The sequence below is a fragment of the Trichosurus vulpecula genome, chromosome 8 (genome assembly GCF_011100635.1).
Source record: "Trichosurus vulpecula isolate mTriVul1 chromosome 8, mTriVul1.pri, whole genome shotgun sequence".
NCBI lineage: Eukaryota > Metazoa > Chordata > Mammalia > Diprotodontia > Phalangeridae > Trichosurus > Trichosurus vulpecula.
In genome coordinates this window covers 70,193,644-70,219,698 of record NC_050580.1, presented here as the reverse complement: position 1 = coordinate 70,219,698, position 26,055 = coordinate 70,193,644, and the positions used below count along the sequence as shown (strand labels likewise).

General features: G+C 40.9%; 1 protein-coding gene across 1 annotated transcript in view; it reads right to left on the bottom strand.

The window, feature by feature from the left end:
* CELF6 (CUGBP Elav-like family member 6) overlaps positions 1–26,055 on the bottom strand; it is a 98,680-nt gene that overhangs the window by 20,207 nt on the left and 52,418 nt on the right. The gene's annotated exons all lie outside the window — the stretch shown is intronic.

Sequence of the window (26,055 nt, the reverse complement as noted above, 5' to 3'; positions counted from 1 at the left end):
GCCGCTGACCCATGAGGGATTCCAGTACTCTTGATCCTCAGAGTCCCTGGCATCCCTGGACCCTGTCTAGCTTGGATCCTTCAAGGTTGGCCAAAACTCTGACCTGAATAATTCCAGTGGATTCCTATTGTCTTTAGGATAAAATTCTGATTCCTTTGGCATTTAAAGCCCTTCACCATCTGGCTACAGCCTACTTTTCCAGGCTTCTAGCACAGTATTCTCCTTCATACACCCAACAGTTCAGCTAAACTGGTCTATTTGCGCTTCTTCATATACAATATTCTGTCTCCCATCTCCCATCTTTGCACATTCAGCACCCTAGTCCTTCCCACCAAACATTTATTCTCTTGATCTCAACTTCAGAGGTGGGGTAGTAGGGACCAGTGTTAGTGACTTGAACTCTGATTCCCTCCAACTGCCTTAATCTCCTACCCTGCGAACTGCAGGACTTAGCCCCAGCCTCATACAATGACCCAAAGCTTCTTCCTTAGCCTGAGTGTCCTGTCCTACTCCCAGGAGAAGGTTTGGGATGTCCCTCTGCCCACTAAATGGTCACTTTAAGGATTTCCCTACCAAGATTGCTGAGGCTGGAGCAAGGCTATGAGTTGGGTGTAGTCCATGTAGTCTCACCTAGAACAAATTGGCTAGAAGCTTTCAGATTCTCAGACAAAAGAAATGTTGGAATCTCTTGGCCTCTCCTCCCTAGTTTAGGAAGAACCAGTCTCAGACCTTGGGGGAACAGGGACATTTGCCTAAGTTGGGTGTGGAGTGGAGAAATGTTCAACCTCCTATATCCTTGGTGTTTTTTCCTAACCCTGTCTAGGGAGACATACTGCATTGGCAGACACACATCACTGCCATCATTGAACCAAATACCGAGGTATGCCTGCATGGCCCTATTGCCAGTGCTACTGGAGAGACAGGAGGAGAAACCACGAGCTCTCACCTCCAGGAGCCAGTGTAGGTAGAGGGACAAGACCCACATACTTGAGATTAAATGACACAAGATACTCTCTGCTAAATGTCCAATGAGTGGGATACATAGCAAGGGTCAGGGTTAGAAGGGAGAGGTCAGCGCAGAGGCTTCCTAGAGGACAGAAGACTCGATTTAATCCCTCACCCATATCCTGGATAAAACATTCTTTAAGAATAGGATGGATCTAAAACTCCTTTGACCTGACTGCAGGCTCTTGTAGCCAGTCTGATAGTATGGCTCACATTTATATAGAGATTTATGGTCTACAGAATGTTGTCTTTGCAATCTTGTTAGGTAGGTAATACAGATACCATTGTCCCTATTTTATGGATGAGAAGACTGAGGTTTTGAGACATTATACCATGTCTTCAGAAATTACAGTGGCTTCTATTGTCTCTAGGAAAAAAACCAAACTCTTGGCATACAAAACCTTTCATAATCTGATGACAGCCTGTCTTTCCAGGTTTCCTGCACAGTATTTCTCTTTATGAAACACCACACCCAATAGTTCAGCTAGATTGGTCTACTTGCAGTTCCTTACATACAACATCCCATCTCCCATCACCATGTTTTTGCACAGGTTGCCCACATGCCTAGAATACTCTTCCTTCTCACACCTGCTTCTTGGAATCGGTAGCTTTCTTCAAGGCTCATCTCAAGGTCCGCCTCCCGCTGGAGGCAGTTCTCAATTTCTCCCTTTCTAGAGCCCTTTATCCATCTCTGAAATGACTTCACATATATTTTGCATTTCCTTATCTTACTTATTTGTATATATGATGCTTCCCTGCCATAGCTCCTTGAGGGCAAGGACTGTGTTTTCTCATTGCATTCCCATTGCCTGGCACAGAGCCGGCACTTAATGCTCTTGAATAAATGAATGATTGAATGAAGTGACTCTCCCAAGGCTGAACAGGGGCGTGAGAACCAGGGCTTGGATCCAGGTTCTGATCAATGTGTCTGCTTTCCCAGGACTTTGATTCGGAGAAGATGGTGCCCTGGACCATAACCATGAGGATTTTGGCCACTGGAAAGGTACTTGCCCCATTATAAATTAATAAATTGGCTTTCTGGCTTACAAATCTGTTTATGGTGAACTTGTCTAGCACAAATCAATTCCTTAGTGTCTCGTGGCTTTTGTGTGAACAAATGAAATTGAATTTCTGAACTGTGACAGTCTCATTGTGATCATTCCTTTAATCCACAGACAGACAGCAGGAGCTGTCTGCCCCTGAGACAGACCTAGTATGTTTGCATGTAGTACAAGGAGCTCTTGGCCCTCGGAGAGAAGAGCCAGGTTGTTGTCCTTCTGAGAAGATGGATGGACTGGGAAAACTGAGGGAGACAAAATGCTGAGGATCTGGGGACCTTGCAAGACAGCTCCAGCTGGACAACTTTCACATTGCAGGGGAAGCAGAGTGTGAGAGCTAGAAGGGACCTCAGAGGCCATTTGGCTTGAATACTTCCAGTAATGGGGAGCTCATTATCTTTGAAGACAATCCACTAAACTATTGGAAAAGTTTAATTATCAGGAAATATATTCCTTATGGTGGTGAACCAACACCTGTATTCCTTATATTTTCACCTAGTTCTGCTCTCTCAGCCAGGCAGAAGACAAACAATTCAATTTCCACCTTTTTGATATTTGAAGACAGTGAACATGTTTTCTTCTCCAGGTTCTATATCACCAGTTACAGTAATTGATTCTCATGTAGTATGGTTCTGAGCTCCTTCACCATCCTGGTCAACTTCTCTGGAAAACAAAACTTGTCCATATCCCTCTTAGAACTGACTCTAATCCACATCCAGAGAAAGAACTATGGAGTCTGCATGCAGAGTGAAGCAGACTATTTTCTTTTTTTGTTTTGTTTTTCTTCGTCATGGTTCCTCCCATGTGTTCTAATTCTTCTATACAACATGACTAATGTGAAATAGAAATGTATGTGTAAAGCCTACATCAGATTGCATGCCTTCTTGGGGAAGGGAGGTAGAGAGGGGGAGAAAATTTAGAACTTACGGAAGTGAATGTTGAAAATTAAAAATAAATAAATTAACTTATAAAAAAGATTTGAATCTAGCATTCATATGTGGTCAGACTACAATGGCACTTGTTTTGGACACTACACTTCTTCCTATACATTCTTATTTTGGATATTATGCTTCTACTAAAAATCAGCTATTAAATGTCCACAGCCTAAGAAATAGAATGAGAATCTGAAGGAAACAGGGCACCCAGATGACTCTTAGAGAAAAGCCACTTTTTTCTTTATATAATTTTTATTATAAACCTAATTAAACATTTAATAAAGCTATACTAAAATATACTTTGACAAAAACAATAATGATGTAGATATTTCTTTCTTAATATTCTATTCTGGAATACCTGCTCCTTAGGTAACACACAAGATTTTATCTGAAACCTTTTCTTTTCCTACTCCTTCTAACCTCTTGCACTCACCAAGTCCTGGTTCCCTGCTGATAACACAGCTTGCCTGGACGCCCTTTCCAGCAGTGGTTGTATTTTCACTCATACCCACCCCACAAACTCCCATTGATTGTGGTGGGGAAGTTGGAAATACTTCTTGCTCCCCGTTGCCACTTTTAGGATTTTTTCTACCACCATTACTTGGTAACTTCTTTTTCTCAGAGGTTCATTCAATCCATTTTTTGTCACCTAAGCAAGATTCTGGTGGTTGTCTACCAATCTCCAGTTCACTCTCCTTCCTTCCTCAGTAAGATGGTACCTGGCTCACAAACATTCTCTCTTCCCACTTTCTCTCTTCCTACCTTCACACTAGGGGAGTTCAAAATACATATTGATATTCTCTCAAACACCCTAAAATCCTACTTCCTCAATTTACCCACTCCCATGAGCCATTCTCTATCTCACCTCAACTACACATAGAAAGTTATATCTTTAATTTTGCCATCACCCACAGATGCACTACTTCTATGTTCAGGAACTCTGAAATTCCTTTATCTGATCACAATCTGCTTTGCTGCTTTGCAACCCTAAAACACGTTCATTGTTCTCCTCATGACCTCTAATCTCTTAACACTTCAGTTTTTTCCCAGGCTATCACTCCTGCACTGGTTATGTTCTCCTTCCTTCCCCATCTTGATCTCTTGGTGAACAAGTTCAACTTTATACTATTCTCTACTCTTAGGTCTCTTGTCCCCTTAATTTCTTAAAAATCTTGCCCTGTTAAGCCTCATCCCTGGATTACTCCCAGCATCTGTTGCCTTCCCTTCGACTCACACACTGCAAAATGAAGATGGAGGAAATCATGAAACCGTGCTGAGTCCGCTACAAATTTAAGTTACATAGTCTCAATTGGGCTCTCACTGTTGCAAAGTAATGCTTCTGTACCTCCTTGATTGACTTATCATTCAACTCACTATAGCAGTTTTTCCAAGCTTTTTCATTCTTTCTCAAATCTCTCATGGTTCCCCTTCTACCCATTCTCTTAGCTGAGAACCTTCCTTCTTATTTCACTGAAAAAATGAGACCATTAATGGAAGTTCTTCCTTTTCTTCTCTTCATTTCACATTATTACCCAGCTGTCTTCTGCCACCATCTCCTTTTTCATGTCATCTTACATGAAAAGAGATGGACCTTTTTTATTTTGGAGGGGAAGAAGGCAGGGCAATTGGGGTTAAGTGACTTGCCCAAGCTCACACAGCTATTATGTGTGTCAAGTGTCTGAGGCCACATTTGAACTCGGGTCCTCCTGATTCCAGGGCTGGTGCTCTACTCACTGAGCCACCTAGCTGCCCCAAGATGAGCCTTTTCTTTGCCAAGGCAAACCCTCTACATGCACAAGTGATACAATTCCATCCTGTCTTCTCTAGCTTCCCCTCTGTTTTGCTCACTTATCTTCAATGTTGGTCTACTGGCTGCTTCCCAACAATCTACAAACATGACTAGATCTTAACCATCCTCAAAAAAAAATCCTTACTTGATCCATCTATCCCCACCAGCTATCATATTATATCTTTTCTCTTCTCTGGTTATTGTATTCTAGAAGAATATGTAGATATTCTACAATTGACATTTCCACTTCCTTTCCTCTCACTCTCTTCTTAAATCTTTGCATTCTGGCCTCAACCTCTTCATTCAACTGAAACTGCTGTGTTAAATTTAATGGCCTTTTCTCAGTCCTCATCCTTCTTGACCCCTCTGCAGCCTAATGCTCCCCATTGCCACTTCTAGGATTTTTTCTACCACCATCACTTGGTAACTTCTTTTCCTTAGAGGTTCATTCAATCCATTTTTGTCACCTAAGCAAGATTCTGGTGGCTGTCTACCAATCTCCAAATTTGAACCTGTTGTCATCCTCTTCTCCTTGATACTCTAGAGGTTTTTATGACTCTACTCTCTCTTGGTTCTCCTTTTACCTGTCTAACTACTTGCTAGATTTTCACTTAATTCTCTGTTATTATCTGTGGCTGTCCCCCAAGGCTCTGTTCTAAGCCCTTTTCTCTTTTTCCTCTATCATTTATTTATTTATTGCCCTTCAACTTCCATTGATTCAACTATCATCTCTATGCAGATGATTCTCAGATTTATTTGTCCAACTTTCACCTCTTTCCTGACCTCCAGACTGACACCCCCAGCTGCCTCCTGGACATCTCAAACCAGATGCTCTGTAGATATCTTAAACTCAACATATCTATGGCAGAATTCATTATCATTCTTTCCAAACCCTCTTCCTTTCCAGACTTTCCTATTACTGTGAAGGGTAGAATGACTATCCTCCCAGTCACTCAAGCTGGTAATCTAGGTGTTATCCTCGACTTGCCACCACCATATATTCTGTGATCCAATGACACTGGCTTCCTTGTTGTTCCTCACATGTGGCACTCTATCTTCTGCCTCTGAGCCTTTTCACTGATTGTCCCCCATGCCTGAAACTCTCTCCTTCTTCTTCATCTCTTCCTCCTAATTTCCCTTCAAGTCCCACCTTCTGCAAAAAGCTTTTTCCTATGAGCCTTAATCATTAGGCTTTCTCCTCTAAGACTGTCCCCAGTTTATCCTGCCTATATCCTGTTTTTACATAGTTGTTTGCATATTGTCTCCTCTCTTAGACTGTGAGCACCTTGAGAACAGGGACTGCCTTTTCCTTCCTTTGTGTTGCCAGCACTTAGCCTAGTGCCTGAAGTATAGTAGGTGTTTAAGAAATGCTAGTTGATTGACTGACCTTTCTTATTTCTTTGTCCAAATAGCATATACATATGTGTGTGTATACACATACATACATCTATGTACAAAATTAAAATTAATGTACACATTAATCTTCTAGTTATTTTATCTTTGATTTCTATGATTTCTTCAAAGTCTTTGCATTTTTTTATATTTGTCATATTCAGGATGTCCCAAAAGTCTTAGTGCCATTTTAGATTTCAATAGGTTTTGGGAAACTCTATCTGTTTATTGCTCTATTGTTCCATTGCTTAGATATCAGTCAGCTAAACCCTAACTGTTGGAGGAGGTTGTTTCTAGCTTCCCTCCATTAAGAAGACTGCAGCTATACTTTTTCTTTATACAAATAATTCTTTTTAATTATATGTGTGGGGAAGGAGTAATCAGAGTCCTTTTACTGAGGGACATAGGACTGAGTCCAGAATTGTACTATCCTTAAAATAATCTGCACTTCTTTGATGATTAGTGAAGGTGAACAAATTTCAGTTGGTTACTTATCATTTGTATTTCTTCATTTGTAAACTGCCCATTCATGTCCTTTGAAGATGAAGATTGCCTTCATAGATTTATATCATTTCCTTGTAAATTTATATAATTTCCTTGTGAATCAGGATACATATAAGTAAATAGTGCATACGTTTGTCTCACAGGTTTTGCCTTAATCAATTACTTCTGTTTTTTTATCTCGGTTATATTGGTTTTTGTTTTGTAGCTAGTTGATTGATTAAGTTAATTTAAAAATACAATTAAATCCCTTGCATGTCTCCCCAGTGATTTCTTTCATTTGTTCAAAAGATAATTTATAATTATCTTCCCTCTATAGAGAAGACATGTTATTTCGTATCCTTTTAACCTTTAAAAATGCTTAATTTATGGATACAGGTGATTTTTATTATATGCTGTTGTATAGAACTAATAAATTTTCATTCAATTCATATTTCTTTTCAATTTTTCTAATATTTATTACAACGATTTCTTCTCCACAGATTTACCAAATGCTTAACTTTTGTATAACAAAATCTCTTTCTGGGATCCCCCTTGACTAGATTTTCTATTTGTTGTCCAGTATCAGATGACTTTGATAATTATCATTTTTATTATGTTTTAGAGTGTGATAAGGCAAATTTCTGTCTGTGGGGTCAAAGCACCCCTTGATATGTTTACTTTTGATATGGATTTCTTTATCATTTTATCAAGTTTTATAAAATAAGCCATTGGGATTTTGATTGGCATTGCATTAAATCAATAAACTAATTTTAAGGATATTGACATTTTTACTGTGTTCAACTGTCCTGTTCTTTCACATGAATTGTGCCTGCATTTCAGGTTTTATTTTACTTTTGTCAATAAATGTTTCTAACATTATCTTAATAAGTGGCACACGTGTGCCTTGGGAAGTCAATACTCAAAGATCTGATGTTTTTGGTTATTAATGTAAGACAGTATAGCCATAGGATAGTGAACCGCACAAATCTTTGCTCTGTGAAGTTTGGATTCAGTCAAAGGGCTGCATTTGAGGACCTAGAGGGCCATATGTGGCTTCGAGGCTGCAGGTTCCCCACCCCTGGTGGAGTGTCAGCCTTGGAATCATTGAGACCTATATGTACTCCCTCGCTCCCCACACATACTGCGTAAGTTTCTATACCTCCTTCAACCTACTGTCTTACTTGTAGAATGAATATAATAGTTACATTTACCTCACAGGTTTGTGAGGATCAATGAAATAATATATGTAAAATACTTTGCAAGCCATAAATCACTACAAAATGTTAGCTATTAATAAAATAAATTTAAGAATATGAGTTAAAATTAATAATACAATAATATTATCTCTAGATAATAACTTCTCACTGCCTCAAAGTAACTCTTAAGAGTATAACTAATGAATGAGTGGCAGAATTCTATCAGTGGAGGGAGTTTCCATACCAAGAGCTCCCTACAATAATGAAATCAAAAGTACAGACTTAAAAAATACTTAATATTTTTGCACTGATAGTCATTATTCAGAATAAAAATATTTAGAATTCAAATTCAGAATTTAAAATACTATTATCTTTTCATATTTCCTTTTTAATCCTATTAAATAAATCATGTTTTTATTTGCATACATCTTAATCATATTTTTGTAATTTATGTATAACTTTAATTTAATAATTTCCATTATGGTCTAAAAATGCAATCAGAAGAATTTCTTCTTTTTTTGAAAAACCAAGTGCTACTTTTTGCTCAAGCATATTATTGACTTATTTCAAGTCCTTTTGTACTTAGTGAAAAAAGCATATCCTCTGATCTTGATTAGCAAATTCTACTAATCTTTGGTTTCTTTATTGCTTATCTCTTTGCACAACTGACTTAATTTTGATAATGGTTGGCAATGAGATTACCTAGCATTCTGAGGTTTTTCTTATTGCTCCTTGTATTGCTATAAACTTCTATAAATAAATCTGTCATCCTCTTTGGGTTCTATAAGTTTAATATTTCAATCGTATTTTTACTATTTACTCTTTCTTTTACCATGATATAATAACCTTGTCTACCCCCTTTAATGTTTTCTTGTTTGACTTTAATTTGACAGCTGCCTTGCACACTGTAGGTGTTTAATAAATGCTTGTGGCTTTGTACAGCCTTATTCTATCTACCCATTTATTCACTGGATTTAAGAACTGGAAGGGACCTCAGTGACCTTCTAATCTAACCCATGCTTGAAGGTGGGAGCTTGAACATGCAGACAGTGAGATGAAGAGAGAGGAGGAGTGAGTAACTATGAAGTCTTTTCAAGTTTAAAAACTGTCAGGTTTCTTTTTGATGTGTGAAGTGATAGTCACCATTACAGAGGCTAATCATTTATTTTAATTGATTATCAGTTGCCAAATCTTCTCGGCTCTTTAAAATTACACTAAAATGCTGCTTTTAATGTAAAATGTAATGTAAAAAGCTTTTGCAATTTGGTCTATTCTGGTGCAGAGTTATTTGCTTGAGTGAGAAGAGAAGAATGGAAAAACCAGGAGGTAGAAACCTTCTGACTCCAACTGCTCCACCTCTGACTGCAGGGATCTTTCAGTTGTGGACTCTTGGGGATCGATTGAATTCAATTTAACAGGCATTTTAAATTACTGTGTAACCATATGGTACCATTTGTCCTGGTTAATTCTGGAACTCCCCCTCCCCCAATTTCTTTGAATATAGCTTCTACCTTCTTTCCCTTTTCGACATTTTCTAAATTGCCAATTATTCTGAAGTTTGATTTTCTGCTTCTATCCTCGAGATCAGTTTTTAAACCCCCAGGCATTGTTATCAGTTGCCTTTTCAATTTTGTTATGTCCTGGTCTTATTTTCACTTACTTTTCAATATCTACCATCAAAGTTCCAATTCTTTGACCCTCCCCACCCCCACTTTTTTTTTTTTTGCTGCCTCCAATGATTTTACTCCCTCAGTATTACTTTCTATTTTCATTAGATTTTTTTTTTCATTATCCCCTTCTAAGTTCTTGGGAGCTGAAATTCATACCTTCTTTCATTTCCTTTTGGGTATCTTTCATCTATTGAAGCTTATTCTGCGGTATATCTTGAGATGCTGCAGGTGCTCTTATGGCCTGTTTTTCTCCAGTAGTATTAGCCCTTCTTTTCCCTATATTGCAGATTTTTTTTTTACTGTATCATTTTTTTCCTTCAATTTGCTCATTGTCCTACAGATATATTTTATTTTTTCTTGTCTGAAGATTTTTTTTTTGGTAGGGGGGAGACTGAATTTCAATGGCATTTGAGGAAGTGGTTGAAGGGATTGTTCTATATTGTCTCCTTTTATTCTCACAACTCTTTGTGGTAAGTGTTACTGTATCCCCATTTTATAGATGAAAAAATTGAGGCTGAAAGAGGTTAAGGGACTTATTGTGGGTCCCATAGCTAAGAAATATCTGAGTCAGTATTCAAACTCGGGTTTTCTTGACTCCAAGTCCACATCTCCATTTGCAACCCATTCTCCCTTCCTCTTGCACCATTTGTCAGTGAACACAGGATGAACAACACAACAGTGTACTCTGAGGCTGTGTTCTAGGCCCTCTTCTCTCTTATACTCTCTCTATCTCTTACTGATCTTGTCAGTGCCAGTAGGTTCAGCTATCATTTCTATGACTCCCAGATTTCTATATTCAGCCCATATCTCTCTTCTGAACTCCAGTAGCTCATCTTCTATCTGCCTGTTGGATGTTTTAAACTCGGCATCCCATAGGCATTTCAAACTCAGCATGTCCCAAACTAATTACCTTTCCCCTAAGCCCACCTCTTCTTCTAGCTTCCTTATTTCTGTTGAGGGCACAGTCATTCTTCCAGTTGCCCATGTTCAGAGCCTTAGAGTCATCCTCAATTCTTTACTGTCTTCCGGACTTTTGCAATCTGCCTTTCCCTTCTCCAAAACATTCCTTCCCAGATGCCAAACATATCTAATCTTGTGACTTTGCTCAAAAAGCTTCAGTGGTTCCTTATTGCCTATAGGAAAAAACATAAACTCCTAATTTTGACCTTTAAGGTCCTTCACAATTTGGCTCTTGTCCATCTTTCCAGGTTGACTCCATATTCCTTCCCCTAGTACACGCTACATTCTAGACCCATCTTCACGTCTCCCTCTTCCCATCTGCCTCTTGGAACTTTGACACGCCTTTCAAGGCTCAGCTCAAGCGATACTTTCTTCAGAAGATTTTTTAAAATGCCTTTAGTTGTTAGTACTATGAAGATGTTGCATCCACCAGCAGAATGTAAGCTGCTTCAGGGAAAGAACTGTTTCATTTTTGGTTTTGTATTCTGACCTGTTCTTGGCACATAGTAGGTACTTTATAAATGCTTGTTGATAGACTGCTTGATTGATTTCACCTCAGTTTATTCAACTGTGGGGGTGGGGGTATCTCGGGGCTAAAGTCCTTTTGAGCTTGAACATTCCACCTTATGAATGTTAAGGGAAAGCAAAAATGCAGGAAAGACAAAAAAGGAAAAACCCACAGGATGCAAGGTTTGGGGGTTGCCTGTATTCTATCCCTATGCCTGGTAGCCTGATTAGGCCTCTGGCCCTTTTGGCAAGCTCAGCTCCTTAGCTCTCAGAAGATTTTCTGAATCCATTCCAGAGGTGTGGTTTCTTCCTCTTACTCTGAAATTCCCATTTTAGTATGATGGGAAGTTTCTTCCTCCAGTCCGCGTCAGGTATTTTGCTGATGTGCAGAATTGTCTGGGACATTAGGTTGTTTGGGTCATTCACAAATTAGCCAATGTTTACCTTGAAGTTTTTTTTTTATCCTGTGGAGGAAGTAAGTTTCCCAGAGTAAGTCAGCTCTGCCTCACTTAAAACCAGTTCAACCAGCAAATCAAGACATCACCCTCATGATGTCATTAGTCCTCTTCCAGAAAGGAGGAAAAGCAACCACCATTATGCTAATTCTAAGCCTAACAATATCATTAAATAGGACCCCACTCTCACCCTAATGCTGATTCTGATATGTATCCTTGGGATGTTGGAGTTGTAGGAAACTCTACCCCAAACCACTCCTGTCCAAGTCCCTGGAGTGATGGACCAGGAAAGTTCTTGTGGGTGGTTCCCTGAAATCACCTACTCTCCTTTCCTCTCTTTCTTGCCTTTTGGAAGGCAGTGTGTACAATGGAAGGAACAATTTTTGGTCCTCCCTGCTACTACGGACTTCACTCTGAGATTACCTTTCATCTACTTTGTACAGATTTTGTAGTTATTTACATGCTATTTCTCCCATTAGACTGTGAGCTCCTTGAGGGCAAGAACCATGTTTTTGCCTTTCTTTGTATCTCCTGTGCTTTGCACACTGCCTGGCATAGACTACATGCTAAATAAATGCTTTTTCACTAACTGACCCAGGTTCAAGCTCTGCTTCTGATGCTTAGAACCTTTGGGACCTGGTGCAAGTCACCTAACCATCCTGGCCTTCAAAATTCCCTCATCTATAAAGCTGGGCTAGGTGGCCTCTTCCAGTTCCAGATCTGTGCTCCCACAATCCTATTCTGTTCTTTCCTCCCCTCTCCATGCTAGACCTCGAGTAAGCTGGAGGAGAGTCAGAGACAAGCCATTGTAGCAGGTTCAGAGAGCAGTCACTATAGGAGTTTCAGGGCTAGAGTGAATGGGGATGGGGAGTAAGAGTGGAAGATGGTAATCTGTTGTGGAAGCATGAGGACTAAGAGAGATGAAAGGGAAGGGAATGTTAGGTCCCTAACACAAGAATTTTAGATAGAATCTTCCTGAACTGATGCTGGAAGGAGCAAATTTTTAGATAAACATAAGATTTACTGACTTCCCCCAGGACAGAGTAACTGTTGCCCTAATTCCTTAAGGGGTTGCCTAGGTTTGTAAAGCAAATAAGATCAGGAAGAGCTTGTCTTCTGGGCTAATTTATGAAGAATCATGGAGGAGCGTTTTTACCCTTTTTGGGCGATGTTTCTGATCAATTAGTCATTTCCTAAAACCTCCTTCAGCATCAAGGGATGAAGACTGGAGGGGACATAGGGCTAATTCCAGGGGTACAAAGTAGAACAGCCCTTCACAACAACCCTTTTTTGGGGGGATGTCTCTGATCAAATAGTAATTTCCTAAGACCTTCCTCAGCATCAAGGGATGAAGGATGGAGGCGACATAGGGCTACTTCCAGGGGTACAAAGTGGAACTTGTGGATCTGAATCTAGAAAGTGGGGAGGGCTGTAGAATAATAATCCCATTTACACAGCACTTTAAAGTTTGTAGAGCATTTCACATATATTATTTCTTTTAGAAAATATGAGGTAGGTGTTATAGTTCTCTCCATTCATAGATGAGGAAGCTGAGGCTAAGACTGGTTAAGTGGCTTGCCCAGGGTTAATCAATCAATCATTAACCATTTTAGTAAGCACCTACTGTGTTATAGGCATGGTGCTAAACATTGTGGATACAAGAGGCAAAAGACAGTCCCTGCCCTCAGGGAGCTTACCATCTAATAGGTCATACAGCTAGTAAATTTCTGAGGTAGAATTTGAACTCAAGCCTTCTTGATTGGAGGGTATAGAGTCTAGCACTCTATCCACCATACCACCTAGCTGATCAATACTAGGGACAGGCCAGAATGTCTAGGTAGTTCCAGCTGTCCATACCAAATGTGAGATTCCTCCAAAAAATAGACCAGATATGTTCCTGATGGAAGGAACTTTATACATAAGGTACACTGGGCCATTCAGGTTTTTCTTTGCAGCTCAGAGCTGGAGATGAAGCCATGCAAAGGACCTGGGAATAGAGTTAGGTATGGAGACTGAGGGGAGGAAGATCACTGGAGCCAGGGATACCCAAGGGGCCTGAGCCAAAGGTGAAATCAGCAGGGACCAAGCTGGGAAAACCAGAAAGAATCTTTTATTGAACTCAAGAATGAGGCTGAGCTCCCACTGAGTCTGTCATCAGTGCAGTCATGAAGTCATGGCTCTGGGTGGTGGGAGGGACCAGAGTACATAGAAAAGTCTCTTTCTATTTGAGCAGGTCAGGAGGAGGGCGAGGAAACCTGCCCCTTCAGGCCTCCCAGTGCTGGTCTTAGCTGGAGAATTAAAACCCCACAGAGGAGGAGACGGCTTCCTTAAAAGAGAGCAAGTCCATAGAACCTTATGAATCACATAATTATAATAACTAGCATTTACATGGCCTTTTACAATTTGCAAAGTGCTTTACAAACAGTAACTCATTTGACCTTCGCAACAACCCTGTAAGGTAAATGCCATTATGAGTCTCAGTTTAGAGAGTAAACAGATGTTAGGTGACTTGCTTATGGTTGCACAGCTATTCAGTACCTGAAGCTGGATCTGAATTCAGCTCTTTCTGACTCCAGGCCAGAGCTCTATCTGCCACACTGCCTAGGTGCCTCCAAGACTGCTCATTTTATTCCAGGGCTCTGAAAGAGCTGGGGGATGTGATTGCTGATATTTTTGAGGACTGGGGAGAATGGGAGAGGGGCCTCAGGCCTGGAGATTGATGAAGATTGTCTCCAACTTTCATAAAGGGGAAGAGGGTAAATATTCCATAACTATAGGCAAGTGAGCCTGATGTGTAAATTCTTGGTAAAGACCTAGAATGGATTATAAAAGGTGTGGTACGCAAGCACTTAAAAATCTGAAGCAGTGATTGCTGCTTTTCAACAAAGTTATTACAATAGTAGAGCTATAGATTTAACATATCTGGACTTCGGCAAAGCATTTCACAAAATCTGTTGTTGTGTTTGTGGCTAAGGTGGAGGGATGTGGATTGGATAATGGGATAGATAGAAGTATTTGGAACTGAAATCAGAAAGGGTTGATTTATAAATTGATCGATTTGGAGGGAAGTTTCTAGTGGAACGCCTCAAGACTCCATCCTGCCATCTATTTTAGTCAACACTGATATCAGTGACTTGGGTACTGGCATAGATGGTATGCTGATCAAATTCAAAGTAAAATTCCAGATAACACAAATTTGGGGAGGATAGCTGTAGACAGGTGGTAGTTTAGATAAAAGGATTATAGACTGAGTAGAGGAATCTAGTAGCATGCAATTTATGTAAAGTCCTTTACTGGAGTTCAAAAGATTATTGTGCTGGGGAAATTTGGCTAGAAAGCTATTCATATGGAAAGGATCTTGGAATTTCAGTGCACTCACTGAAAACCCCCATTTTGGGGGGAGGCCTGGAATCGCATAGATAGAGGATACAGTGTGGAAACTTTCCCCACCAATGGTGAGCAATAACTCTTTTGTAATTTATTGTCTTAGAGAATTGCCCAGGGCACTCAGGCTAAGTGACTCATCTGAAGTCACACAGTTAGTGTGTGACCTGTCAGATTGAGGATTTAAACCCAGGTCTTCCAGGCTTCAAGGCCAGTCTTCTCTATCTACTACATCACTCCGCCTCTCAAAAGCTCAGTATGAGTCAGCATTGTCATGTGACAGCCAAAAGAGCGAATGTTTTCTTAGGTTACAGGAATAAAAGAGAACATGAGGTGATAGCCCCACTGTACTCTGCTTGGGGCAGACCATACCTAGAGTACTGAGTCTAGTTCTGGGGTCTGTATATTAGGAGCGACATTGCCAATCTGGAGTGTGTCCAGAGGAGAGTTTCCAGGATGGTGAGGTCTTTGGAAACCAGGCCACAATATAATTAGTTGAAAACTCTGCATCTGTTTAGCCTACAGAAAGATTTATGTGGGGACCTGAGAGTTGTCTTCAAATATCTGAGAGGCTGTCATGTGGAAGAAAGAACAGACCGGCTTTGCTCGGCTCCAGAGGGCAGAGTTGTTGAGTGCCAGTTATAAGAAGACAGATTTCAACTCTAATATAATGAAAAGCTTTATAAAAAATAATTAGACCTGTTCAGAAATGGAATGGATTGCCTTAATTGATGGTTCCCTATCAATAGTGGTCTTCAAGCAGGTGTGACGTAGACGGGACTCATATTTTGGTTACGGTTTAGACTAAATAATTCCTGAGATCCCTTCCTATTACAGAATCTGTGGGCTCCAAGCTCTTTCTCTTGTTCCAGCGCCAGGCTACCTGGGGACTAGTGTGTGGGGGAGGGGAACACTGGGCTAGGACTGGAATATCCACAACTTGGGTTGCATCATACATCAGGGCCTAAAATTGTTAAACTAGTGTGTCTCCTGCACCTTGGCTGCAGAAGCTAGGATCAGATCTTGAGGTTGAAGAGAAGATGTTCCTATGGGTTAGGGCCACCAGCTGTGCTGTGGTTGGATATTAAGGAAGCAGTTTATCCATGGATCCCATTTATTCATTCATTCAACAAGTGTATATGGAGTGCTACTCTAGGCAGGGCCAGGGCTAGGAACTGGGGAAAAGTTTAGATAAGACGGACTCTGCTCTCAAACAGCTTGCATTTTATGTCATGAAGTTTTCTGTTTGTCCAAAGTTTGGTGTCTTATTCCTTACTAGTCTGTATTGTTTGCCTCGACAGTAAGCTGAGGGTGGAGGGAAAGGGAAGAGTTAACAGATAAACAGGTGGCTTTCCCTGAGAAAACAGCATCTCCCTTTTTATAGGCAGCAAAGTGGGGCCAACTCACCTCACCCAACAGGGAGAGAACAAAAGTTGCTAGGGTCGAAGAGAAGACCAAGAGCTTTCCAAGGGGCGGAAGTGTGTGTGTGTATGTGTGTGTGTATGTGTGTGTGTGTGTGTGTGTGTGTGTTTGTAATTTCTAGTCTTATTTAATGCTGAGAGATCACCGTATCTGATCTTTGCTGGGCTGCAGCCACACCCAACTATATGGGAGGAGGTGGGAAGAGGGGTATGTTTTTCTGCAGGTGTTCACCTTCCCCTCCTCCCTCCCCAAATGCACCGTTTCTGCACCAATCCCTGCTTGCCCCCTCCTCCTCTAGCTCTACAATCATGCTGGTTGCCAGGACAACAAGCAGCTTCCCTATTACCATAGTGACAGGCCATGTGCTATGGGGTAACCATGGCAATGCCCTGGCAGTCACAGATGAGCAATTTACTTTGGAGCCAAATAAGTGGTGGGGGTGGCAGGGAAAAATGATTTTGATCCAAACAAAACAAAAAAAGAGAGAGAGAGATCTGACCACAGCCCCCAAAGGCAACTGCGTACTCATGTACTTATGGCACATGTACATAGAAACACACATGTAATTCATAGATATAAACAGCTGGCTTACATGCAGATACACCGGCACACCTGATTATGTAGTGACAGATATCTTCATTCTCTGCACCGCCCCCCCCACCCCCACATCCTTCTCAACACACACCTGCTGAGGGCTAATCTGTCCTCCAAACTCCCCATGCCATATGGACACTTGACCATTATCACTTCCTACCTCCTCATCCTTGACCCATCATCTCACATTGTCATAAATTATCTCTGACCTGTTGCCTACGTGTATACACCCAATTTCTGACAATACCATCCAAACCGGCAAGGATACACTTTGTTTCCAACCTCACTCCCAACCCCCAATCCCATAGAGATCCTCCTCATTTACAACCTATCACGGATGTACCTTGACTCAGTTTGCGCTAACTAGCTCATTCTTAGTTTCTGGTATTTGGTTCCCTGGGGGTGGGAGTGGGGGAGCTCTACAGCTGAATTAGGAGGAGATTAGGGGGCACGGATCACTTTTCTCATCCCTGAACAAGCTGAAGACTGTGGTAGCCTTAGGTCACAGCCCAGCCTTTTTCTCAAGGTTTTGCTGAGTATCTAAGATAAATCCTTCTACTTCCCTCCCATTTATCTCAGTCCTGCCACTCCCGAAGACTGGTATAGGAAGCAAAGGGGAGCCACAAATTCCCTCCATGCATACTTTTAAATTAATTGTTTGAATAGGGTAAGAATGTGGGAACGAGAACTTTGTGCACTGAGAAAAAGCATGCTCTCTGGCATTGGAGTCTGAGGACCTAGGTTTGAATGCCAGTTTTGCTACTTATTAGCAGGGGTAGTAAGTCACTTCACCTCTTCAGGCCTCAGTTTCCTCATTTGTAAGATCAGTGGGTTGGAAGAGAAGTTCTCTAAAGTCTCTTAGAGCTTGAGATCCTTTGATCTTTTTTTTTTAGATAATTAGATATTCAGAGAGAAAGACAGATTTTGGGAATGAGAGGAAATAAATTGAGGGTAAGAAGGAGAGGGAGAAAAGGGGAGAAAGAGAGAGGAGGGAGGAGGGAGGAAGGGAGAGAGAGAGAGAGAGAGAGAGAGAGAGAGAGACAGACAGACAGACAGACAGACAGACAGAGACAGGGAGACAGAGGGAGACAGAGAGAGACAGGGAGACAGGGAGACAGAGAGAGAGAGAGACAGACAGACAGACACACACAGACAGAGACAGAGAGAGAGAGAAACAGATGGACACAGACAGAAACAGACAAAAGAGATAAAGATATGATGGAGAGAAGAGAAGGGAGGGGAAAGGCATCCCCAGCAGTGGTCTTAGGACACTCAGATTCTGTCTGGATTTTGGGAAGGACATTAGGGAGTGGGGCCCATGGGCAGTGATAGCATGAATGGCTCAGGGACAGGAGGGAAGGGAGAAGGAACCCTCAGGTGGGAGCAAAGGGGTAGCCAGTAAGGATGATAGAGGGAGAGACAGGGCAACGATGATGAAGCCTATGAATTTAAAAATAGTTACTGAAAGTTTCTTTCTAGTGACTGGAGGGACAGTCACCACTGTGGACCTGCATTCATTTATTTCAATAAATTGATTACCAGTTGCTAAATGTTGTTGTCTTCTTGAAATTGAATTTAAATGCAAACTTAAAAAAGCCTTTTTTGTTCTGGAACAGATGAAATTGAGTTATTTGTTCAAGTGAAGATAAGAATTGAAATACCAGGAGGTAGAAACCTCCTGACTTCAACCCACTTGGCAGTGCCTTCTGTTCTCATAAAAATGGATAACTCATCTTGCTCTAGTTAATTGGAGCCATTTTCTAAAACAACCAATTTTCAATATGTGAGCCTTTAGAATAGGGGGAAAATGAGTGTCATATTGCTTTGAGGGCATGGACTGATTCTTTTAAGGGAAAATTCCTTAACAATGAGAGTTAGTCAAAAGTGGAATGGACAGCCTCAGGAGGTAGCAAATTCCTGTCACTAGAGGTCTTTAGTCACATGCAGGATGACCACTTGTAAAGAATATTGTAGAAGGGCTTCTTGTTAAAGTAATAATAATAACTGACATTTGTATAGCACTATAAGGTTTGCAAAATGCATTAGATGCATTATCTCATTTGAGCTGGGAACAGCTCTGGGAAAAAGGCACCACAGGTATTATTATGTCCATTTTACAGATTAGGAAAGTGAGGTTCAGAAAAGTTAAAGGACTAACCCATTGTCACACAGGTAGAAAATATTAAAGGTGTGTTTGAACTTATATGTTCTTGACTTCAAATTCATCACTCCATCTGCAATTTCATGACTAGATGGCTGCTCAGGTCCCTCCCAACACTGAGATTCTGTGGTTCTGATTTTATGACTTTAATATAGCACCTGAACACAAATTGGGTGTTCTTCAGAAATTAGTCAAATGGAATGCAAAGGCTTAATTTTATTTGGACCATCTCATTTGAAAATATTTGAGGGGCTGTGAAATGGATCATAGAAAGAATAGCTAGTTAATTAAAAAAATACAGATTATAAAGAATTAGGAATGCCACTTGTTACATGAGTGGAGATCTATGAAGGTGAAAATTGATTTGTGGCATCCTCAGGACGCAAAAGCAGCAAATAGCTTCTGAAAAGACCTTGGGAAAATTACCTCTGGTCTGTGGAACTCAGTTTCCTGAGCTGTAAAATAGGAGGGTTGGGCTGGATGATCTCTCAGGTCCCTTCTAGCTTTAAGATTCTATGATGCTCTGATAGGCTTGCAGCCACCCCTTCTGGGAGCAGCAGTTTCCATGGTAACTGCCTCACACATTGGGTCCATCTCCAGGGAGACAGAGAATGTCTCTTCGGGAGAGCAACTAAAACAGTGAGATTGGGAGGGTGGTGATGGAACTGCCCCCCATCTGTTCTCTCACTTCAACACCTTTCTGGGGTACACCTGTGGGGAGGAGGAAAACCTATTATCCTAACACCCCCTTAGAACTCTGCCTGCTACTATACTCCCTGCCTCTTTCATGTGACAGACATCACTAGAAGAGTGTATCAAGGTACCTACAGGTGTCTGACATAGAAAATATATTTGCATCAGTGTATGCTCCCTCCATTTGGTCTATTATATATGCTCCAGGCAAATCTCTAGGATGTCCAAGCATTCTCTTTATTTTGCATTGACACTTTGACTTAAGATTAGAGGCAGAGAGCAACCCCACCCATCTTGGGGCTCAGAACCTAGGGAATCTCTCTTCCACCTATTATGTTTCAACATTATCCAGCACTACTTTCTTTGGTCTTGCCAAGCCTTTTTGATTGAAGACTGAATAAGTGCAAACTTATTTAGCACTCTGTATCTAGCCAGCCCCTAGACTATGTCTCATTTCGCATCCCATCTAGCCATCTACCTGGGACATTCTCCTCCTCCTCCTCCCATCCCTTTTCTACAACTCTTGCTGAGGGCACAGAGACAAAATCAATAGGACCATAGCTTTTGGAAATGATGCTCAATTGGTTGACTGCTCTATAGATTAACTCACCATCCCTTGAATGGCCCCTGACCACCATTTCTTTACTATGTATGAAATACTAGGAGGTAAAAACCCTTTGATTTTAATCCACTTGGCATTGCCTTACGTTCACATAAAAATGGATAACTTACATTGCTGTAGCTAATTTGATATAATAATATGGTGTCTCTCCCTATTAGAATAGTCTCTTTTTTTTTGTATTTGTGTCCTCAGTATTTAGCATAGTGCCTGACACTTAAAAAATGCCTTTCCATTCATTCATTCATTCAATACTTAGCTCAAACCTGCTTAGACACTCATTTTCTTTGAACACTAGGCTAACTTTTGGGCTGACTTTTCCTTTTTTTCCCTTGGATCCTCTCCCTACTGAACTGTTGACCTATTTTTTTCATATCTAGGCAGGTTTCCTGCCTTGGTTTCCCACTTGTGTGGCATCTTGCATTAGCGGCTCTGTCAACCGACAGTCTGTACGGTCTACCTCTTGCTTCTGGACGCTCATGAGTTGAGATTTTTTTCTCTGCAGATTGTCCCATCCGGAGCAGAAGAGACCTAAGGTGGGTCATGGAAGACTCTCAGTTATAACCCCTGGCTGGTTCTTCTCCTGGAACTGCATGTATGGTTTTCCCTATTCTGTCAGCCCCATTCCTTCATGTTATGTTCGCCATTGGGGAACCTAGTGTTATTGCTGTTGTTCAAGGCTATTATCCTCATGTTGTTTTGCAGAACAACCCCCCTGCCCCCCCCAAAACAACTATGCTATTGTATCAAGATTTTAAAATTTTACTTAATGATTGTTGGTATTTCTGAGGTTGTTCCTTTTGATTTGATATTTATTATAGCGTCATTCAATTTATAGTCTATCTAGCTTTTGGATTTCCCAAATGCAGGCTTTTACTACTTTATGAGCCCTTGTTATATTCCAAAATTAAATATGTGCTAGTATTAATGAATTGGTTTATATTTCAATTTAAAATATAAATCAAAATGTTAACGCAAAATAGAGTAAAACATCTTGCGTGTTTTAAAAAATATTAATTTCCATATGTGCCATAGTTGTTGTTGTTGTTGTTGTCTTTTAACATTGTAAATGACAGAGAAAGGTCATCAAAGTGCCTTGAGACTCAGGAGGTTTGATTCACCATAAGCTGGCATCCTTCCAGTTATACATATTCTTTCTGAAGAGGAAGAATGAGCATTGAATCTTTCTGGATAACGTTGAGGACTAGATCTTGAGTGGAGATGAGGGGAGGAGAAATGGCTCTTATCCTAGGGTGCCTCTTATCTAATGAAAGAAACGAAGCTCTCTTCCCCATTGCCTTGGGAACCTCTGGTTTCTTGTTAGAGCTTCTGGTCTGATGAGGGAAGATGCTGAGGTTGTCTGGAGTCTGAATGGACAAAAAAATCCACTGAGTTTTCAGATACAAAAGACAACTTGAGGCTTTGCCTAGAGCTGTCCTGCCCGTTGGCCTGTCCATCTAAATGGCCCCCGAGAAGACACATTACCCCAGTTTCAGTGCTCCGTACTGACTGTAATGACAATTCAGGGAAGATGCTTTAGAATAACATTTCCCAAGTGACTAGATTTCTCTCCTTGGCACTGTAGTTATTAAATGTTATTGATTCTTTGGGCCCGGCTGATGGGCACAAATGTCAGGCTGGCTTTGGGGGTGGAAAAGGTCAATAAAGGATTCCTTGCAGTTATTACTGCACTCTCTCTCTCTCTCTCTCTCTCTCTCTCTCTCTTTCCCCCCCTCTCTCTCTGTCTCTCTCTCTCTCTGTCTCTCATTTACTCTTCCTTTTACGTGGTTATAGTTTGTGTGTATGTCATTCCTTCTGTTGTTACTCACTTTGCATTATTTCATAAAGGTCCTTACAGAATTTTTTTATTTCTTAGGTTTGTTGGTCTTCATTGTATTCTAGCATTTCATTATATTCATGTACTACAATTTATTTAACTATCCTATTGTTGGACATTTAGGTAGTTTCCATTTTTTCAGTTATATACAATGTTTCTATGATAATTCCTAAACAGATAGCTCTTTTTAAAAATAAAATAGCATTTTCAGGGTATATTTCTAACAATGGAATTATTGAGTCAAAGGATAGGATGATTTTTTTAACATTCATTTTAAAAAATTTTTGAGTTCCAAATTCTCTCTCTCCCTCCAACCCAGGATGATTATTTTTTTCTAAACTTTTACTATGTCCTACCAGACTGCTCTCAAAAAAGATTCTATAGGTTGGCAGTTCCACCAAATGCAGATCTTTTCTGACACCATTAAAGGTGCATCTGTCTTTTAGGTTGTAAAAAAAAGGCACCCCAAACTAGAAACAACAACCCACCCTAGTACCCGGCCATATTCTATGATCTTCCCAGAGCACAGAGGAAGTATAGTTTAATTCCAAAGGGAATACATGGTCCTGGGATCCTGACTTCCTCTTTCCTAACTTCCATAGCCTCACAGTTGGTTAATACAACTAGTGGGATCAGTGGGCCTCAGAAGGACTGTGTCAGCTCATGGGACACATTGCTCAGAAAGCACTGGTAGTTAAGTCATCTCATGGAAGAAGAGAGCAGGGGATCCTGCTGCAGTGGGTTGCTTGTGACTGAACTAGCTGCTGTCATTTTGGAGCAGCAGGGGATGGTTGCAGTGGCTTTGCATGTGAGAAAAAGAAATGGAGATGGGACTGATATCCTGATAACACAAGGAAGAGATCAGACTGTCTCGGGAAATCAAGGACTCTCCTTCTTCATGTATGTTTAGAGAGAAGGGTGGGGCACCAGGCTTAGCTGTTGCTTACTGACCACTCTGGCAGGACTGGAATAGTGAAAGACCCGTGTGGGGAAGAGTCAAGGCAGCTGTTCAGTGTAGCGGTGTGGTATAGTGGAGAGAGAATTCAATTCAGAAGAAAAGAAACATGCATTTATTAAGTGCCTACTATGTGCTAGGCACTGTGATAAGTATTTTACAGTTATCTCTTTTGATCTACACAGCAACCCTGGGAGGTAGATGTTATTATCACCCCCATTTTATAATCGAAGAAACTGAGGCAGACAGCAGTTATGTGAAGAGGGAAGTGATATATTTTGAAGAATACAGGGTTCTTTTCTCAGTTATATTCTCACCTCCTGCTTACCTAAAGTGAATGCTTTAGTAATCTTATTTCTCTTGTCATCTTCTGCTTTTCTATCACATCTTTCCCCTACTCCTACCCCGTGAGCCATCCCTTGTAACAAATATTCAGAAAGAAAAAAAGCATTTTAGCAAAACTAATGAAAACAGCAACTATGTCTGACACAGATCTAAATTGCACACTCAAAGTCCCCCACCTCTTTGATGAAAGGAGGGAGGTGCTAATCACCTTTCTAGTTACTTTATCGCTGTGTTGCTCCCTCCCTCCCTTTTCCCAGGATCTTGGAAACATTGCTAGAATCCCATCCCATCCCCCTCCTTCTAAACTCACTGTTTTGATCTTCATCAGGGATATCAGCAGGAAGACACAGATTTTCATTCAAAAGATCTGGGTTTGAGCCACCATTCAGCCAGTTACTAGTTGTGGGTCCTTGGGCAAATCACTCCCCCCGCCCAGCCCGTAATTTCCTCATCTGTGGAGACTCAAGCTCTAAGGTTGATTTTAGCTCTAAATTCTGTCAGAGATCTGGCACCCACAACATGGGGGTGGGTGAGAGACAGGGTGTGACTAGGAATGGCTTATCCATGTGTGTTCTAGGAGTATAGGGAGTACTGGGGGTGTGGGGTGGGAACAGGCAACCTGTAGGTTGGCATTCTCTCTGCCTGAAGCTCTGCGGATGCTGGCTTCCAGGATTCCAGAGCCTATTTCCTGGCTTGGTGCAGTCCCTCACTCACAACGGCACATTCTCATTTTTATGCATCTTCTATCCCTAAGTTGTGGCAATAGTGGAGAGAACACAGGTCAGTACAGGGAAGAGGGGCCAAGATAAAGAAGAGAGAGCTTCCTGCAGTCCCAGGGAGCCTCTGCCTGTGAACACTTTGGTGGCACAAGCATCTGGGACCTGAGCTCTTCCAAGGGTGGGGAACCTGCGGTCTCGAGGCTACATGTGGCCCTCTACATCATTGGGTACAGCTTTTTGACTAAGTCCAAGTTTTACAGAACAAATCCTTTTCTTAAGGAGATTTGTTCTGTGAAGTTTGAATTCAGTTAAAGGGGCCACATTTGGCCTTGAGGCCGCAGGTTCCCGTCCCTGCAGACATTCTCCTCTAGGGTCTGGACTGGGAGGGACTCCCAGAAGAAGGTTTTTCTCTCTCTCTTTTTGGTTTCAGACAAAAGAAAATTGGGTCCTGTTTGAATTTTGCTGTTTGTCCCAATTTATGCTGGGAATGTCCAGGAGGCTATGGCGAGGGGAGACAGAGCAGGACGTCTCTAACCCGGGCCATCCCTCCTAGGCTATAGAAAGCTGAGGCCAGAGGTTATAGGACCAAAGGATATCAGATTTAGAAGGCATTTCAGAGGACAGTGAGTCCAACCTGTACCTGGATAAGAATCCTTTGGACAACATACCTGATAAGTGGTCAGTCATTCTTTCCATAGAGGCCTCCAGGGATGGGGAATCACTACCCTCTGAAATCAGCTTGATTCATTTTGAGATAGTTCTGATTTTTAGGAGGGTTTTTCTTACCCCAAGGATAAATGTATATTTGCAACTTCTGCCTATTGTCCTTCACTCTATTCTTTGGGGCCAAGCAGAAAAACCAGAATCCGGGGGTTCTCAATCTTTTTTTGTGCTATGGATCCCTTTGGCAGTCCAATGAATCCTATAGATCCCTTCACAGAATAATTTTTTAAATATATAAAACGAAATATGTATGATTATGAAGGAATCCGATTACATTGAAATACAGTTATCAAATATATATTTAAAAAAACAGGTTAAGAGTCCCTGATCTAATCTCTCATCCACTTGACAGCCTTCAACTCTTTTATGACATACCAGCTCATCAGGTGTTCTTTTTTCTATTGCTTTAATCAGTCCTCATATGGCAGGATCCCAAGGTAGTTCACCATGTCTGAAGGTCCCTTCCTTTGTTCATTTTGGGCTTCTAACTTTTAAATGCACATTTAATTCATTATTCCTTCCCTTTTTCTTAATGTATACTTTTAGGGACATGATTTTTCTCCTGGGGATTTCATTAGTGGTATATTAAAATTTTTGGTGTGTTGTTTCATCATTTTCATTCACATAATTATTGTTTCTGTGATTTGTTCTTTGACCTACATAGATGCTATCCAGTTTTCCAATGTCCTTTTTAAAATGTGATACCCAGATCTGAACCTATCACCCCAGATGTCTAACTGGAATGGAGTATGGCAGGAGGAATAATGTCTTCTTAGCATCATAGACCGTGCCTCTTTAAATGTGCACGAGATCATGTTAGGGTTTTTTTTTTTTTGGCTATCATATTATACTACTGACCCATTAAGATTACGGTGTGTGAGAAAAAATCAAGACCTTTTTCAATTGAACGGATGAACCACAACTCCCCCACTTCATAATTGTGAAAGTTTTTTTTTTAAGTTCATAGGATCATAGATCCAAGGTTGAAAGGATCCCTAGTGGCCATTTAGTCTAAGGCCCATATTTTACAGTTGAGGAAACTAAGCTCAGGAAGATTAAGTGACTTGAAAGGTCATGGAGTTAGTAAATGTCAGAAAAGAGGATTTGAACCAAGATTCTCTGAATCCAGGGCCAGTGGTCTTTCCATCATGCA